Raw genomic sequence first — 15,332 nt, 5'->3', positions numbered from 1 at the left:
AATGAGACCTGGCTGGGTGCAGGGGCTCACACCTGTAATCCCAGCACTTTGGGAGGCCGAGGTGGGTGGATCACAAGGTCAGGAGATTGAGACCATCCTGGCTAACACAGTAAAACTGTGTCTACTAAAAATACAAAAAATTAGCTGGGCCTGGTGGTGGGCACCTGTAGTCCCAGTTACTCAGGAGGCTGAGGTAGGAGAATCACTTGAACCCAGGAGGTGGAGGTTACAGTGAGCCAAGATTGTACCACTGCCCTCTAGCCAGGGTGACAGAGTGGGACTCGGTCTCAAAAAAAAAAAAAAAAAAAAAAAAACCAGAAAATAAGACCTAATATTTTGTTTTCTTCTTACACACACACACACACACAATCTTTTACTCAATTTTTTCTTGTATCTAAAGACATAAGAAATAGACCAAATACCGAATGATATGTAGCACCCTTTCTAACACCGAGTGCCGCTGACTTTATGAAATGTATCATTGATCTCTGATCATAATCAGATGTACAATTGTACCCTAATTGGAAATAAAGAACAGAGCACTGAGTCAATAAAAATTTGAGAGCACATCATTTAAACTCATAAAATATCTGGAATGTTTGCTCTTCAATTGTCAATAAAGAAAGGTCATGATACTCAAATGATAAGAGATTTCTTTGAACAAAATTTTTTTTTTTTGAGACAGAGTCTCACTCAGTCACCCAGGCTGGAGTGCAGTGGTGCGATCTTGACTCACTGAAACCTCTGCGTCCTGGGTTCAAGCAATTTTCCTGCCTCAGCCTCCCGAGTAGCTGGGATTACAGACACGCACCACCATGCCTGGCTAATTTTTTATATTTTTAGTAGAGATGGGGCTTCACCATGTTGGCCAGGTTGGTCTTGAATGCCTGATCTCAGGTGATCCGCCTGCCTTGGCCTCCTGAAGTGCTGGGATTATAGGCGTGAGCCGCCATGCCCGGCCTGAAAAAGTTTTAAACCCATTATTAGATATATAATTTAATCAGCACATGTGTCCTGGTATTTAAAGTTTGATCCATCACAGTAGGGAGGATTGGGTGGCGGGGAGAGGATTCCACGTGAAGGACCAGGCAGGATAGGCTGAGCAGGCTCTGGGTGGAGAGTTTCAATAATTTCAGCAGACTCAGGGCATAGGGGCTGTCACTAAGTGTCTGGTACCTGGTTTGGGGGTGATCAGGGCAGGGGGAATCATGACCCTGAATTTGAGATTCCCAATAGAGGAGGTAGTCTGTGGTGTGGGCTTTGGATTGGTTCATTTGCATTTGAAAGGCTCTCCCTGGAGGGGGTGTCCTTCGCTCTCTCTAGGAATTGGCTAACTAGAGAGGGTTGTAGGCTGACTGACTGCCAGTGCCACCAGGTTCAGCCGGACCCCAGATGTCCAACCATTAACACACATAAAATAAAAATTCATGCTTCGACATGCATTCTGCAGTGTCAAATAACACCTGGGCAGTGGGAAATTCATATCTAGTCTCCCAGCTGGGAAAAAAAAGGAAATATTAAGAACAGTTAATATTGCAAAGTGGTACCCCACTAAACACCCTCTATGTCTCTGTGTAGCAGGAAGCTTTGTTATCGTGACATCACATGTTATCCAAAGAGCTTCTGTTGTTGTTACAGAGGTCCCCTTCATATGCTCTTCTGAATTTGTAAAAGCGTCTCTGGTTTGGAAGCCTGATACCACCGAAAGAACCGCAGCGCAAATGGTTTTGAAATCCTCCACTGATTGATCCTGGGAGCTCAACTAGTTCCGGAGCCTTCCATGACTCCAGTCCCAACGGACTTTATATCAGAACATTCTCTGCTTATTTTGCTACCCCTCAGAATTGCATGTATCCCTTCTCTGGAGGTTTTAACAGCTGCTGAGCTACCCCAGGCTCTGGTGGCGCCCTCTGTACGTGACCCTTGACCTTCCACATCCCTGAACTGATGAAAAGAGCTGTGTTTGCTCAGATAAATATTTCTTAACTGCCTCCTTTGGGGAAAATGCTGTGTGAAATGCTTGATGGATTTATTCATTCAACACCTGTTTGTGAAGTGTTGATTATGTGCTAGACACTTTTGTGGACATTGAGGATACATTAGTGAGCTAAACAGACAAAAGCTCCCTCATGGAGCTTATTTTGTAGTGCGGGCGGGCGGGGGAGAGGGCGCTGGCAATAAATAAGGTGAAAATATATGGCGTGACAGGTGGTGACAAGAACCAGGGGTAAATGATGCCAGGATGAAGGAGGGGAACCTGCCAGTTTAAATAAGACAGCAAGGAAAGGTCTTTGGGAAGGTGACATTTTAGCAGAGACCGGACGGATGCCTCTGAGAGAGGATTGTCGGAGAGGGAGTGAGCTAGAAACACAAGTGGTGGCAGCTGAAACCTCCGTTCCTCAAAATGGAGTTTATGGAGAGCATCTGGAACAACAAGGAGAAAGGAGAGATGTAAGATCAGCGCGTTCACCCCGAGAACTTCATGGTCTCATTAGAGGGAGTTTCTTAATGACAAACCAACACGTGGACTGAGGGAGAGGAACATTGCACACTGGGGACAGTTGGGGGGGTAGGGGAGGGACAGTGGGGGGTGGGGACGAGGGGAGGGGGGGTTGGGAGGGAGGGGAGAGATGGGGGATGGGGAGAGACAGCGGGGGGAGGGGGGAGGGAGGGGAGGAGGGAATAACACAGGGAGAAATGCCAGATATAGTATGCACCTAAAGTAAAATACATAAATTTTTTAAGAAAGAAGAAATGAGACAGAGCAGGGGCCCCTCTTGGGGGCTGCAGGTCCCTGAAGCATGAAAGGAAAATCTTCAGTTCTTCGAGGGGGACTCCAGGCACCCAGCTGGCCCTGAAGAGCAGGTGAGCAGCTTGACAAGCAAGAAGGTTGCAGTAACTTAGCACAGTAACCAAGGGAGTTCAAGCTGTGGCACGTTTGGGGCCCACAGAGGCTAAAGACAATCTCTGAGCCTATGTCTGTGCGGCTTTTCAGAAACCCAGACCCCTCCAGATGGATCTGCGGCTCGGAGACCTCAGGTAATGCGGAACTACCCGCTGCTCCTTGTTCTAAGTTTCTTCCTGAGGGGCCTGAAGGACATTATACCCACAGGCCAGAGCACTACATTCTATTGGCCCGACCCGGGTTTTCAGACAAAGCTTCCCCTCCTTAGCCAACTGCAAATCCGAAGCTCTCTGAATCCGCCTGTGACTTGCCGGCTCCTGCTTCATGACACCCCACTCTTTTAGGCCAAACTAATACAGAGCCTCAGCGAAGCCATCGATGCCTCTGCCTGTAACCTCTGCTTCTCCAGATTGAAAACTACTATAAACCACGGAGAGGTCGGGCCCAGTTCTCCCTCCCTGGCATCCTGCAAACCACAGGATGGATGTTTGGCCTCACTCCACTGGGAGAGCAGACAGCAGCTCAGTTCAGTAATAGAACTCGTTCATGAGCGATGGAAGAATCCATCTGTGGGTCACACACCAGCGAAGTCTGTGTTAAAATACTCAGTAGTGTCTCTCAGCTCTTGCTGAGTAAACATGAATTCAGTGACAGGTCGGCGTTGGTAACCCATAAAATTAAGGCGATTTCCACACTCACCACCACCACTCTCACCTAACAGCCCGTCAGTGTCACTGTGCAGTTTACCGAGTGTAGGAAGGAGCAGAGTTGTGAACGTGAACTTCCCGAGTGGGGAGGTCCTGCACTGTCACTTTTCAGGACGGGTTCCTGTAGGCCATGCTGGAACCCAGAGTGCCTGAGGTGACTGCTGGGGAGGGGACTGTCTGGAACCTGTGGCTGAGGGAGAATGAGCCCCGGCTTCTCAGACATGGGGGTGGAAAGGGGGACAAGGGAAGGAGTTTGGCCTTGATGTGCTGGTCCTCACCCTGGGCCGATGGCAGTGGATGCAGGGCCAGGGTGTGGGAGTGGCGACCCGACTTTACTGAAGGCCTTGGGAGCTCAGCAGCGTGGGGTTCCTGACTCAGCTCCCTGGGCGCTACCCTCTTCTGCAATATGGAGAGCAGCCACCTAAGGAGGCTTTGAGAGAAGAGACTTGTAGAAGGGCAGGTGTGCAGGGCGGAACATGGAGGGCATTGGTGAGGCTTCCAGGAATAGTGGCACAGAGCACGGGGCTGCCGGGAGAGCCTGTGTCTGCAGCAGAAGCCAGCACCTTCGGGACAGGCCATGGCTGTGAGGGGGACATTGGAGGCCCTCGTTTCTCCTGGAACGGGTTCTCCGCAGGCTGTGCAGAGAACACGACTGTCCTCTAGTGGTCAGAGGTCAGAAGTGGCATCAAGAAGCTTGTTACTGTTTCTTCCCATACTGTCAGCGATTCCCAGAGCAACAGCCACTACCAAGGCAAAGGGAACTGACTGACACGGTTTACAGAATCCAGGCCGGAATCGCCCCGCTTTCCCTTGTCTGGGTAAAGACAGCTGCGGGGTTTGATCCGGTCTTCGGTGCAGTGAACCGTGTGTCTAACCCACCCACAGTTCAGCTTTGTCAAGGGCAGATTCAGGATCTTTGTGTCTTTATTAACTATGTACGTGATTTGTCGTCAGCTAGCTGAGCAGACAGTATCTCCTTGTCCACCTCATGGACTTATGCTGAGGATGAAGTAAAAGCATGAAAACAGTTTAACGGTGTGAAACTGAATACATGTGTTGTTATTGAGGAGAATGCACATGTACCTGGGATTTAAAACGCTTTTTAAATTCACTTCTACGTTTTAGGATTTTTGCCTGATAGACAACATCACAATTTATATATGTGCAATGAAAACATAATTTATATTCTATGTCATCGTATTCTCGCCCTGATAAGTCTCGTCGTGAAGAAAATGCTTTATTTGTGACTTTAAACTTTCGACAAACCGTCTTCATCCTCTTACGATTCACCCACAGGGATTCTCTTCAAGGACGGTATAACCCACGTTTCCAGAGCAGCCTGGCAGGACGGCTGGCTCTGCACAGCCATTCCCATAGGCATGTGCGCATTTGGCACAGACAACGCACCAAATGGGGAGTGTAGCCCCTACGTTGGTGAAGGTAATGTTTACCACCAGTAACACCACCAATGTGCTTAAAATTGCTTTCAAGCTGTTCAAACATTGAGAAGGGGATTATCATGAATACCTAGGTTGCAGAATTTTTTGTTGTATTGACATAAAAATTGGATGGTGATACTTGCGTTCAAATTATATAACAGTGTAGTGATTTTTTTTCACCTTGCAAGAAAAATATTCTCAGTGAAATATCAGATTCAGAAACAAAACAAAAGGAAGCGTCTTTTCACATGCTTCAGTAGGGAAAGGGGGTGCAAAGGGGCATTTCCATACAGAAAACATCTGTTTAACATGATTTTTAAGGAAGATTCTTTTATAATGACCTTCAGGAGTTTGAGACCAGCTTGGCTAACATGCTGAAACCCCGTCTCTTCTGGCCGGGCGTGGTGGCAGGTGCCTGTAATCCCAGCTACTCAGGAGGCTGAGGCATGAGAATCACTTGAAGCCAGGAGGTGGAGGCTGCAGTGAGCCGAGATCAGGCCACTGCACTCCAGCCTGGGTGACAAGGTGAGACTCAGTGTCAATAAAATAATGAATGAATGAATAAATAAATAGGTCATATCCAGCAAATGTTGACAACTATTTTACCTTTGTACTTAGGAGTTCAAAATAACAGCAAAAGAAGTGGGACTGCTGAGGCAACCATGAAGGGGCCAGTAGTTCACTTTGCACAGAGAAGTGAATTGCACAGGGCGGGGCTGGTACAGCAACCCCCGCCCAGAGGACCCTTAAATACCAAGGCATGAGGACATTGGGTGTCAGCATGTGTGGGGCCAAAGTGGAATTCCTACAAGATCCGTCTTTCCTCCTCTTCTGTAGTCTGATATTCTCTTTGTCAACCTGTTTTATTAGTTAGCTTAAGAAAAGGGAAGCTTCTCAATTGCTGAAAAATCTTTCTTTAGTTCTTAAAAATCATAAGGTTTGTGCCTTTAACAAATCTTTTGTTTGTTGGTTTGTTGGTTTTTTGTGTGTACAATGAAGTCTCACTCCAACTCCCAGACTGGGGTGCAGTGGTGTGATTCTCAGCTCACTGTAACCTCTGCCTCTCAGGTTCAAGGAATCCTTCTGCCTCAGTCTCCCGAGTAGCTGGGATTACAGGCACCTGTGATCACACCTAGCTAATTTTTTGTATTTTTGTAGAGACAGGGTTTCACTATGTTGGCCAGGCTGGTCTCGAACTCCTGATCTCAGGCGATCCACCAGCCTCGGCTTTGTAAAGTGCTGGGATTACAGGTGGGAGCCACCAAGCCTGGCCAACGTACATGTTTTATATATATTCTGACAGTTATCATTCAGCGTGTATTGTCACCGCGTTTAATGCATTAATGTAAATCCCACTGCACCATAGGTGTGGACTGCTGTGGGCATTAACTGTTCAATACAGTTCTCATTCAATACTGTTCTGCTTTTTGGGGGGGCGGGGTGGAGTCTCGCTCTGTCACCCAGGCTGGAATGCAGTGGCACAATCTCGGCTCACAGCAACCTCCGCCTCTCAGGTTCAAGTGATTCTCCTGCCTCAGCCTCCTGAGCAGCTGGGACTACAGGCACCCGACACCATGCCCAGCTAGTTTTTGTATTTTGTAGTAGAGATGGGGTTTCACCATGTTGGCCAGGCTGGTCTCGAACTCCTGACCTTGTGATCCACCCACCTTGGCCTCCTAGAGTGCTGGGATTTTAGGGTTCTGCTTTTAAAGCTGTGGTCTGTGTGTGTTTGTGTGTACATTGTGCTCCAGGGGTGGTGAAGGGGACAGGTGGGCTGCACTCGGCCCACCCTGGCTCCCCTGAGCACCCAGCTCTTGTCCTGGCTCTTGCTCCTGCTCTGCTCATCTCGCCAGATTCTGAGCCTGGGTTTGTTCACAGACTGATCCCCAGACTCCACGCCTGGCACTTGACATCTTCTGCTAAAACTCTCATCTACACTCGGCATGCTGCAGGCTCACCATTCACGGAAGGACTAGACTTCGGTTTGTGAGCCCTGTTCTCTTGGGCGTTTGACTCCGGTGAGTCCTTGTTTGGGCTGCACTCCTTGTTTCGGCTGACACTGAAGTAGTCGACCACCCAGGCGAGGCCGCACGAGGAGAGCTTTGGCAGCTGTGACGCCTCTCCGCTCCTCCCAGACCAGTGTTGACATATGCCCCGGTGGTTCCAATAAATATACGAATATCCAGATAGCCACCCCTCACAGACAACAAATATAGAGGTTAGCACAAATATTGAGAGGACAGGTGGGGCGCGGTGGCTCACGCCTGTAATCCCAGCACTTTGGGAGGCCGAGGTGGGTGGATCACGAGGTCAGGAGTTCAAGACCAGCCTGGCCAAAATGGTGAAACCCCGTCTCTACTAAAAGTACAAAAATCAGCTGGTCATGTTGGTGGCACCTGTAATCTCAGCTACTTGGGAGGCTGAGGCAGAGAATTGCTGGAACCCAGGAGGTGGAGGTTGTAGTGAGCCAAGACTGTGCCACTGCACTCCAGCCTGAGTGACACAGCAGGACTCCATCTCAAAAACAAACAAAAAATCAAAAAGAAAGAAAGAGAAAGAAAAGAGAAGGAAAGAAAAAATACTGATTTTATTCTAACGCAGCGGAGTTTCTATCATTAATGCTCCCCCCACGAGACGGGCTGACCTTGTAGAAAGCTGGGTTCACCTGCAGGGCGCAGCCGCAGAGCTCGCTGCGGTTAAGACCAGGTCGGCCTGCGGGACCCGGTGAGAGAATTCTGACCCAGGCAAACCCTGCCAGGGATGGAACTCTTATCGGAGAGTGAGGACTAGAAAGAGTGCTTTTCTGTGAATGCCTCTTTACCATCTCAGTCTAGAAAACTCTTACACAAAATTCAAGAAATTCAAGAAGCAACTCCAAGCATTCTGCGTCCTCATGCCCCTGCATGCTGCCTATTCAGACCCGGGCTCCCACAGCGCTTTTCCCACTCCACTTTCTGACATTTGTTTCTGTGCCTTTACTTCCCCAGGACGGTGAGCAAGGGCAGGACAAGGACGGTATCTCATGCATCGTGGTCTCCTCAGCTCTTCATAGAGTGATGTGCAAACTCTCACTCTATGAAGAGTCAAACTATTCGTTACTCAGAAGATGCGCAGAGTTAACAAATAGTTTATTTCTGAAGCTTTTAGCAGCACGGGTGTTTGATCCCGTGCTGGGAGAGCTCTAAACTCCAGACCACCAATGTGGGATCGTGAAACAAAAACAGGGAGTTCTGTTCTCACTTCATATGTAGACCGCTCTATAAAGATTTCACTCCCACCTTAGCGAGGAGAAAAAGCCACGTGATCGTCACACTGCTGACTCTTCTTGAGCACATCAGAAAGCTGAGTTTGCAAGACAACCAAGTGAAGTCAGTTCTGAGGAGTGACAGGTCCCTCGGGGGGAATCGGGCAGCAGAACCGTGTCACCCTTGGCAGAGTGTGGGAGGAGGGTGGATGGAGCAGCCATAAAAGCAGGTTGGAAGAAAACAGCCAGGATGTACCAAATTCTCTCTTTTTTTTTTTTTGAGATAAAGTCTCACTCTTATCCCCTAGGCTGAGCGCCAGGGATTACAGGTGCCCGCCACCACGCCCGGCTGATTTTTTTATTTTTAGTAGAGATGGGGTTTCACCATGTTGGCCAGGCTGGTCTCAAACTGATCTCAGGTGATCTGTCAGCCTCAGCCTCCCAAAGTGCTGGGATTACAGGAATGAGCCACTGCGTCTGGCTGCAAATTCTTAAAGACAGTGTGAGCTAGTGCACTGGATGGTTGAGAAAGCCCCGGGGCGCCTGAGACAAGGAGAACCTGCATTCACCTGGTGTTAGCTCTTTCCACCATCTCCTCTGTGTCCTCCTAAGGAAGATCTGGGCAGGGCAGGACCCTCTGATACAAGTGCTGCTTCTGTGGGAGGAAAGAAGCAACAGCTGATTGCCGTTGGGGGAAGAGCAGGAAGATACTCAGGTGCAAGATCCTGTGATGGAGGCAGAATGGCGGTGGTTACCGCAGGGAAGGCAGCCTGCGGGCAGGAGGAACTGCTGCTGGGAAAAGTGACACCGCTGATGTGTCTTTGTGGGAAGCTCACGATCACCGCCTGCCTCCCAGCCCTGCCAGCCCAGAGAGCTGGCAAAGTGCTCCGGCACAGCTGTCTAGAAGAATCTAGTGCTTCTGTCACCAGGTATGTGAAGACATCTCAGCTCCCCACAAGGTCCACTGCCTTGTGCTGCTCATTTTCAATTAGCAATCATGGCGCCTCGGATAAACCTCCCTGGCTATGATACTGCCACTGGGCAAAGCTGTGCTTTCATTTTCTCCACCTAAGACTCACAAAGCGGGGGGCGGCGGTCAGGCCTTAGTTGCAAGGAGTCTGGGAAGTGCAGTTTTCATCCATCTCTCCTCCTTCCTTTCCCTTCTTCTCTCCCTCCCTCCCTCCCTTCTCTCCTACTTCCTCCCTTCCTCTCTCCCTCCCTCCCTCCCTTCCTTCCTCCCTTCCTTCCTCCCTCCCTTCCATCTTTCCTTCCTCCCTCCCTCCCTTCCTTCTCTCCTTCCTTCCTCCCTTCCTTCCTCCCTTCCTTCTCTTCTTCCTCCCTCCCTTCCTTCCTCCCTCCCTTCCTCTCTCCCTCCCTCCCTTCCTCCCATCCTTCTCTTCTTCCTCCCTCCCTCCCTTTCTTCCCTCCCTCCCTTCCTTCTCTTCTTCCTCCCTCCCTTCCTCCCTCCCCTCCCTCCCTCCCTTTCTCCCTTCCCTCCCTCCCTTCCTTCCTTTCTCCCTCCCTCCCTTTCTTCCTTCCTCCCTCCCTCCCTCCCTTTCTTCCTTCCTCCCTCCCTCCCTCCCTTTCTTCCTTCTCTTTCATCTTTTTTGTCCTTTCTTTCTTCTCTGCCTCTGCAGTTCAAACAGGCATTCTAGCTGTAGTTCAGAAAGTGATTCCATAAATGGGTTGGAACAGGAGTCGAAAAGCTAGTCCATAATTTCTCCTGCACCTCCTGTCCCACTAAATACTGTGACATCAGCGACGCTGTTTATTTCCCTCACAGTGCCAGAGCACTGACAAAAACAAAATACACAGAGTGGTGGTTTCGTTTTACCAATTTCATGTCTTCCTCTGCCCCATTCGTTTGTAAGTTCCACTCAGGCCTCATGTAAACAAAAAACAAAATCCTAAGCCCTCAACCCACTGAATGCACCCCTTCTGAGCCAAGGGGACCTTGCATGATGTGGTCTGGATGTGTATCCACTCCAGATCTCATGTAGATGTGATCCCCAGTGTCGGAGCTGGGGCCTGGTGGGGGGTGCTTGGGTCATGGGGGTGGATTTCTCATGAATGGCTTGGGGCCATCCTCATGGAAATGAGTGGGCTCTTGCTGTATCCGTTCATAGGGGAGCTTGTTGTCTAAAATAACCTGGAACCTCTGTGATCACCAGACACATTCTCCTTGCCTGCTACACAGACAAAATCAATCCACTGAGGCCACGGCACTGTGGTAGAGAGTTTAAGTGGCATGAACCTGGCCCACAAGGGAGAATTGGAGCTGTCAATAAAATTGGTCTCTCTGAAGGCTCAGAGGTTAGAGTCTTTATGACAACTTGGTGGGCTGGGGGCTAGGGAATGGGAGCTGCTGATTGGTTAGGGATGAAATCACAGGGTGTGGAAGCAAGCCCCGTGCTCTGGGTCAGCTACTGGGTGAGGCCACAGGAGTAGGTGAGTCAGGAGTCAGGAGGGCAGGTGGGGCCTGTCTGAAACACACTGCAAAAAACCCATCTCTGGTTCTACAGTAGTGATGTCATCTCTAGGGGCCACTGAGAAGTCTCAATCTTGTGACCCCTGGCCACATGATCCCCGAGCGGTAAGGGATCGTAGGAACTGTACCTGTCTCTTAGCAGGTTCAGGCCCCTCCCGTAAGCCTAACTACGAGGTGTTTCAGTGGTTCTACAAAGGTGGTTCAGTTTTGGGAAGGGTTATTATCATCCTTGCCTTAAGGTTAAATGATAAATTGGTCCCAAGGCTAGCTTGGCCTTCATCCAGGAAAGGCCAAGGACAGCTTGGCAGTCAGAAGCCAGAGACAGTCACCGAGGTCAGATCCCTCTCCCTGTCATCATCTCTGCAAAGGTAGTTTCGCCTCCTGCCATTTCTCTTGCTCCCCCTCTTGCCATGTGATAGGCCTGCTCCCCCTGAGTCTTCCACCACGATTGGAAGCCTCTTGAGGCCTCACAGGAAGCAGATGCTGGCAACACACTTTCTATACAGTCTACAGAACTGGAAGCGAAAATAAAGTTTTCTTTATAACTACCCAGTCTCATGGCCAGATGCAGTGGCTCACACCTGTAATCCCAGCACTTTGGGAGGCCAAGGTGAGCAGAACTCCTGAGGCCGGGAATTCAAGACCAGCCTGGCCAACATGGTGAAACCCCGTCTCTACTAAAAACGCAAAAATTAGCCAGGTGTGGTGGTGGGCACCTGTAATCCCAACTACTCAGGAGCCCGAGGCAGGAGAATCGCTTGAACCCGGGAGGATGCAATGAGCCAACTGGAGGTCGGTGACAGAACGAGAGTCTGTCCCAAAAAGAAACCAAAGTAAATAAGTAAATAATCTAGTCTCAGGCGTCCCTTTATAGCAACGCAAACAGTAACAGTAAGAACTACTGATGCACCAGAGAAGGCTGACAAACGGAATTCCCCACAGTGGGAAGAGATGTCAGACACGCCTCGCGACGCCTCCTCCCTGTGGAGTTTAGGCACAACTGACCAGCATTAACCTCAAAACAGAGATCGCAACACTGACAAGGCCGACTCCACGGCGACCGGATAACCAGTTCCAACCCGGATCTGCTGTAGCATCCTGTGACAGGCAGCGCCCTCCGAGGGAAATCAAATGTATTTCACCTTAGAATATTTCTCGGACATATTTTGAAATGGCCCTGCAAAGCCATCTTCCATGGGAATTTGTATCTGTGGAGAATCTTCATTCCTGGAGGCAGGCAGGCCCTTCCAGCTCTGGGAGACATTAACTAAGAGTCTGACACCTGTTAAGGTCTGAAGAGAGACACTGGCCATCGATTCCCTCTGAAAGCTGCTACCTGGAGGCTTCTACGGAACGAGGAGCTCGGCTTCCACCACCCCCACGTATCTTAACTCAAGCATTTTCTTCCACCAACTTCAAGTCTTTAGACAAAGCTTAACTCTTTCAACCAATTGCCAATCAGAAAATCCTTGAATCTACCTAGGACTTATGAGCCCCCACTTCTCACCTTGGAGATCCCACCTTTCCAGGCAGAACTGACGTGCACCTTCCATGGATTGATTTCTGGCTTTGCCTGTAACTTCTTTCTCCCTAAAATCTATAAAACCGTAACCTGACCACCTCAGTCAGGCTCTATCAGGACCCCTGAGACCGTTCCCTGAGCCACGGCCGCTCGTGTTGGTGCCAGACAGACCTCTGGCTATTTTACAGAGCTTGGCTTTGCCAGGGACCCTCACCGGCGCTTTGCACGCCTGGCTTTTAGGTGTCCTCACTGTCAGCCAGTGTTCAGTACATGCTTGGCACTGGCAAATATTGCTGAATAAATGGTCAGGCCCTTGCTTGATACTGGCAAATATCGCTGAATAAATGATCAGGCCCTTGCTTGACACTGGTAAATATCACTGAATAAATGATCAGGCCCTTTATGAGCTGGGTAAGAACAAAACAACGAAACACACTGCCCTTTCTGTGGAAAAATAAATACTCAGGTGGACAGACACGTTGACACTCACCTTCCTGAATTTCCTGAAAGGAAATGCGGGGAGGGGCGAGATGAAGTCTGCTCCGGTTAACCTGCTTGGAAGCAGCACTTTGCATCGTGGAACTAATACAGTGTATGGGGCCTCCAAAGAAAATCAAGAAGAGGGGAAACATTTCCAACGCTCCAGACTCCCTCTGCAGGTCCGAAACGCGTGTCACCGGCAGGTCACCCCGGGAGGGCGGGCCCGCAGTAAGCCCATGTTTGGCGGTGCCTGGATGCCCTGCAGCGCAGCTCCTGCGTCTCCATTAGTGCTGGCACACATTTCTGCGGCCTGCGCCAGCTGCTTTTCAAACAGATTCACTGGCAACAGAAAAGGAAGAAAAAAAAAATTCAGGGTCTCAGGGTACATTTTTTTCATTCTCTTTCTACAGCTAAAAGGAAGCTGGAAGCTTGAGGAGGATTCGCGGTAGCTGAATAATAGCCAGAAAGGGAGATTAGCAGGAAACACCGTGAGAGCTGGGAGACTTTTCTTGGGTTTAGCATGAGGAGAATGTAGTGCTCTGTGCATGTGACCAGCTCATTCTGTTGGTGCCCCCCCCACCTTGGCTCCAGAGCCCCTGTGCACCTTCCCTCTTCCTTTGCCAGGAAGGGATTGACATAGGGTTAGTCGTGAAGACGCTGTCTCCCAGCCCCACCCCAAAAGGTCACAGCGGGAGGCCGGTGCAGGCTGCATCTCAGACTGCCAGCAGGGAACAAAGAGGGCCGCTGAGCTCTCTTCTGGTTACCCAGGGAGAACAGTAAATCCTCTGGTGCCACAGAGACCTGGCCTTGGCGTGAAGACATGCTCCTTCCAAGTGACTAACTGTCAGATTTTCATATTTCGTAAGACACGCCAGCAAAGAACAAGCAAGCAAATGGACAGTAAATTAAGAAAATTGCTCTAATTTATTGGTGACAATCAGCTTTCATTTCCTTTTTCCATGGAACTTCTTCCTAATGGCCTCCCCTCCTACAGCTGTGTCATTTGGGTAAAGTCACATCCCTTGGACATTTTTTTAATGAAGTAGGAGGAAGGGGAGGACAAGAGAGCTCCTTATGCTCACCTCCTCTCACATTGCAGATGCTTCATAATGAGCACAGTGTCTTTTGAAATGTAATTTAAGGCGTATTTCCATCTCCTGCAGATCTTGCTCTGGGCATCCCAGTCATTGAAGCTGTGGGTTTCAGTGCTCCACGAGTACCAGGGTTCAGGAAACACGGCTGCGAAATATATTGATTGCTTCAAACTGGAGGAGCAGCACACGCAGGGAGGAGCTTTGTCTGAACCTCCCTATCTGCCTAAAAACCCGACTCTCAATTAGGAGCTCAATTGTCAGGCATCTCCTCCCTGGGAATCTCATCAACGGGGAGGGTTAACCAGGAGACACTTGGGGTCCACAGGATGCAGAGGCAGACTCAGTGACAGGCGTCACCCACTCACCTTCCCCCAGGTCATTCACTCTCCCCAAGCTTCCTGCAATGGCCCTCTTTCCTGGGAAGAGGGTGTGTGGCTTCGAGACCTCACTCACTTTTCTGTCCTGGGCTGCCTCTGTGCATGTAATATGCACGTTTGCCTTCTCCCCACTAATCTGCCTAGTGTCTGCTTATTTCCTAGACTCAATTATCAAACCTTCAGAGGGCAGAGGGAAGGTCTTCCCTCCCCTGCAAGGGAAAAGTGGACTCCTGCTCTTCCAGTCTGCAGTTACAGGCTTGGACAATCAAACCTGGGTTTTGTTTCTGTCTGCAGCAAGACAGTAAGACCATAGGCCAGACTTTGGAGACACGAAGAGCAAGAAAAAGCGGGAGAATAAGAGTGAGCAAAAGCGAAGGAGAGAGAGAGAGAGAAGAGAGAGTTTTAGGAATCTCTTAAACACATGCAGAACCCAGGCCGATGTCTGGGATCACAGGATTGGTCCAGGATGGGGGGCGGCCCGGGGGAGGCGGCTGCTTCCGCGCCTGGACTGCGTGGCCGGGGGAGGCGCCCGCTTCTGTGCATGGAGTGTGTGGCCGTGAGCCCTCTCGCTGCTGCAGAGCAGGAGGAGGATGTGATAAATGGGAGGGGAGCACACCACTGTTCTGTTCCCTTTGTGTTGAGAGATGGTGGAAAGAGGAGAGAGAGGCAACCTGGACAATGAAGCTTTGAGGAAACAATATTTACTGAAGGAGAGATTTTTTTTATACTTTAAGTTCTGGGGTACACGTGCAGAGCATGCAGGTTTGTTACATAGGTATACACATGCCATGGTGGTTTGCTGCATCCATCTCCCTGTCATCTGTGTTAGGTATTTCTCCTAATGCTATCCCTCCTCTATCTTCCCCCTGCTATCCCTCCCCAATCCCCCCAGCCCCTTCTGTCCTTCCCCTAGCCCTCTACCCCCTGACAGGCCCCAGTGTGTGATGGTCCCCTCCCTGTGTCCTTGTGTTCTCATTGTTTAACACCCACTTATGAGTGAAAACGTGGTGTTTTGTTTCCTGTTCTTATGTCAGTTTCCTGAGAATTATGGTTTCCAGCTTCATCTATGTCCCTGC

At 49.9% G+C, this 15,332-nt stretch overlaps 1 long non-coding RNA gene and 1 pseudogene across 1 annotated transcript; both read right to left on the bottom strand.

Annotated features, from left to right (window-relative positions):
- Positions 1-426: 426 nt before the first annotated feature.
- LOC144581900 (uncharacterized) lies at positions 427-12,960 on the bottom strand. Its single transcript, XR_013533311.1, has 2 exons — positions 12,796-12,960; positions 427-960 (listed from the first exon to the last, which is right to left on the bottom strand). It is a non-coding gene; the product is annotated as an uncharacterized LOC144581900 (long non-coding RNA).
- Positions 9,274-9,344, bottom strand: LOC144581976 (U4 spliceosomal RNA; annotated as a pseudogene).
- Positions 12,961-15,332: the final 2,372 nt, after the last annotated feature.

The sequence above is a fragment of the Callithrix jacchus genome, chromosome 3 (assembly GCF_049354715.1).
Source record: "Callithrix jacchus isolate 240 chromosome 3, calJac240_pri, whole genome shotgun sequence".
In the NCBI taxonomy this organism is placed as follows: Eukaryota; Metazoa; Chordata; class Mammalia; order Primates; family Cebidae; genus Callithrix; species Callithrix jacchus.
The sequence above is the reverse complement of the archived record's forward strand: the minus strand, read 5'-3'. Positions and strand labels throughout refer to the sequence as shown.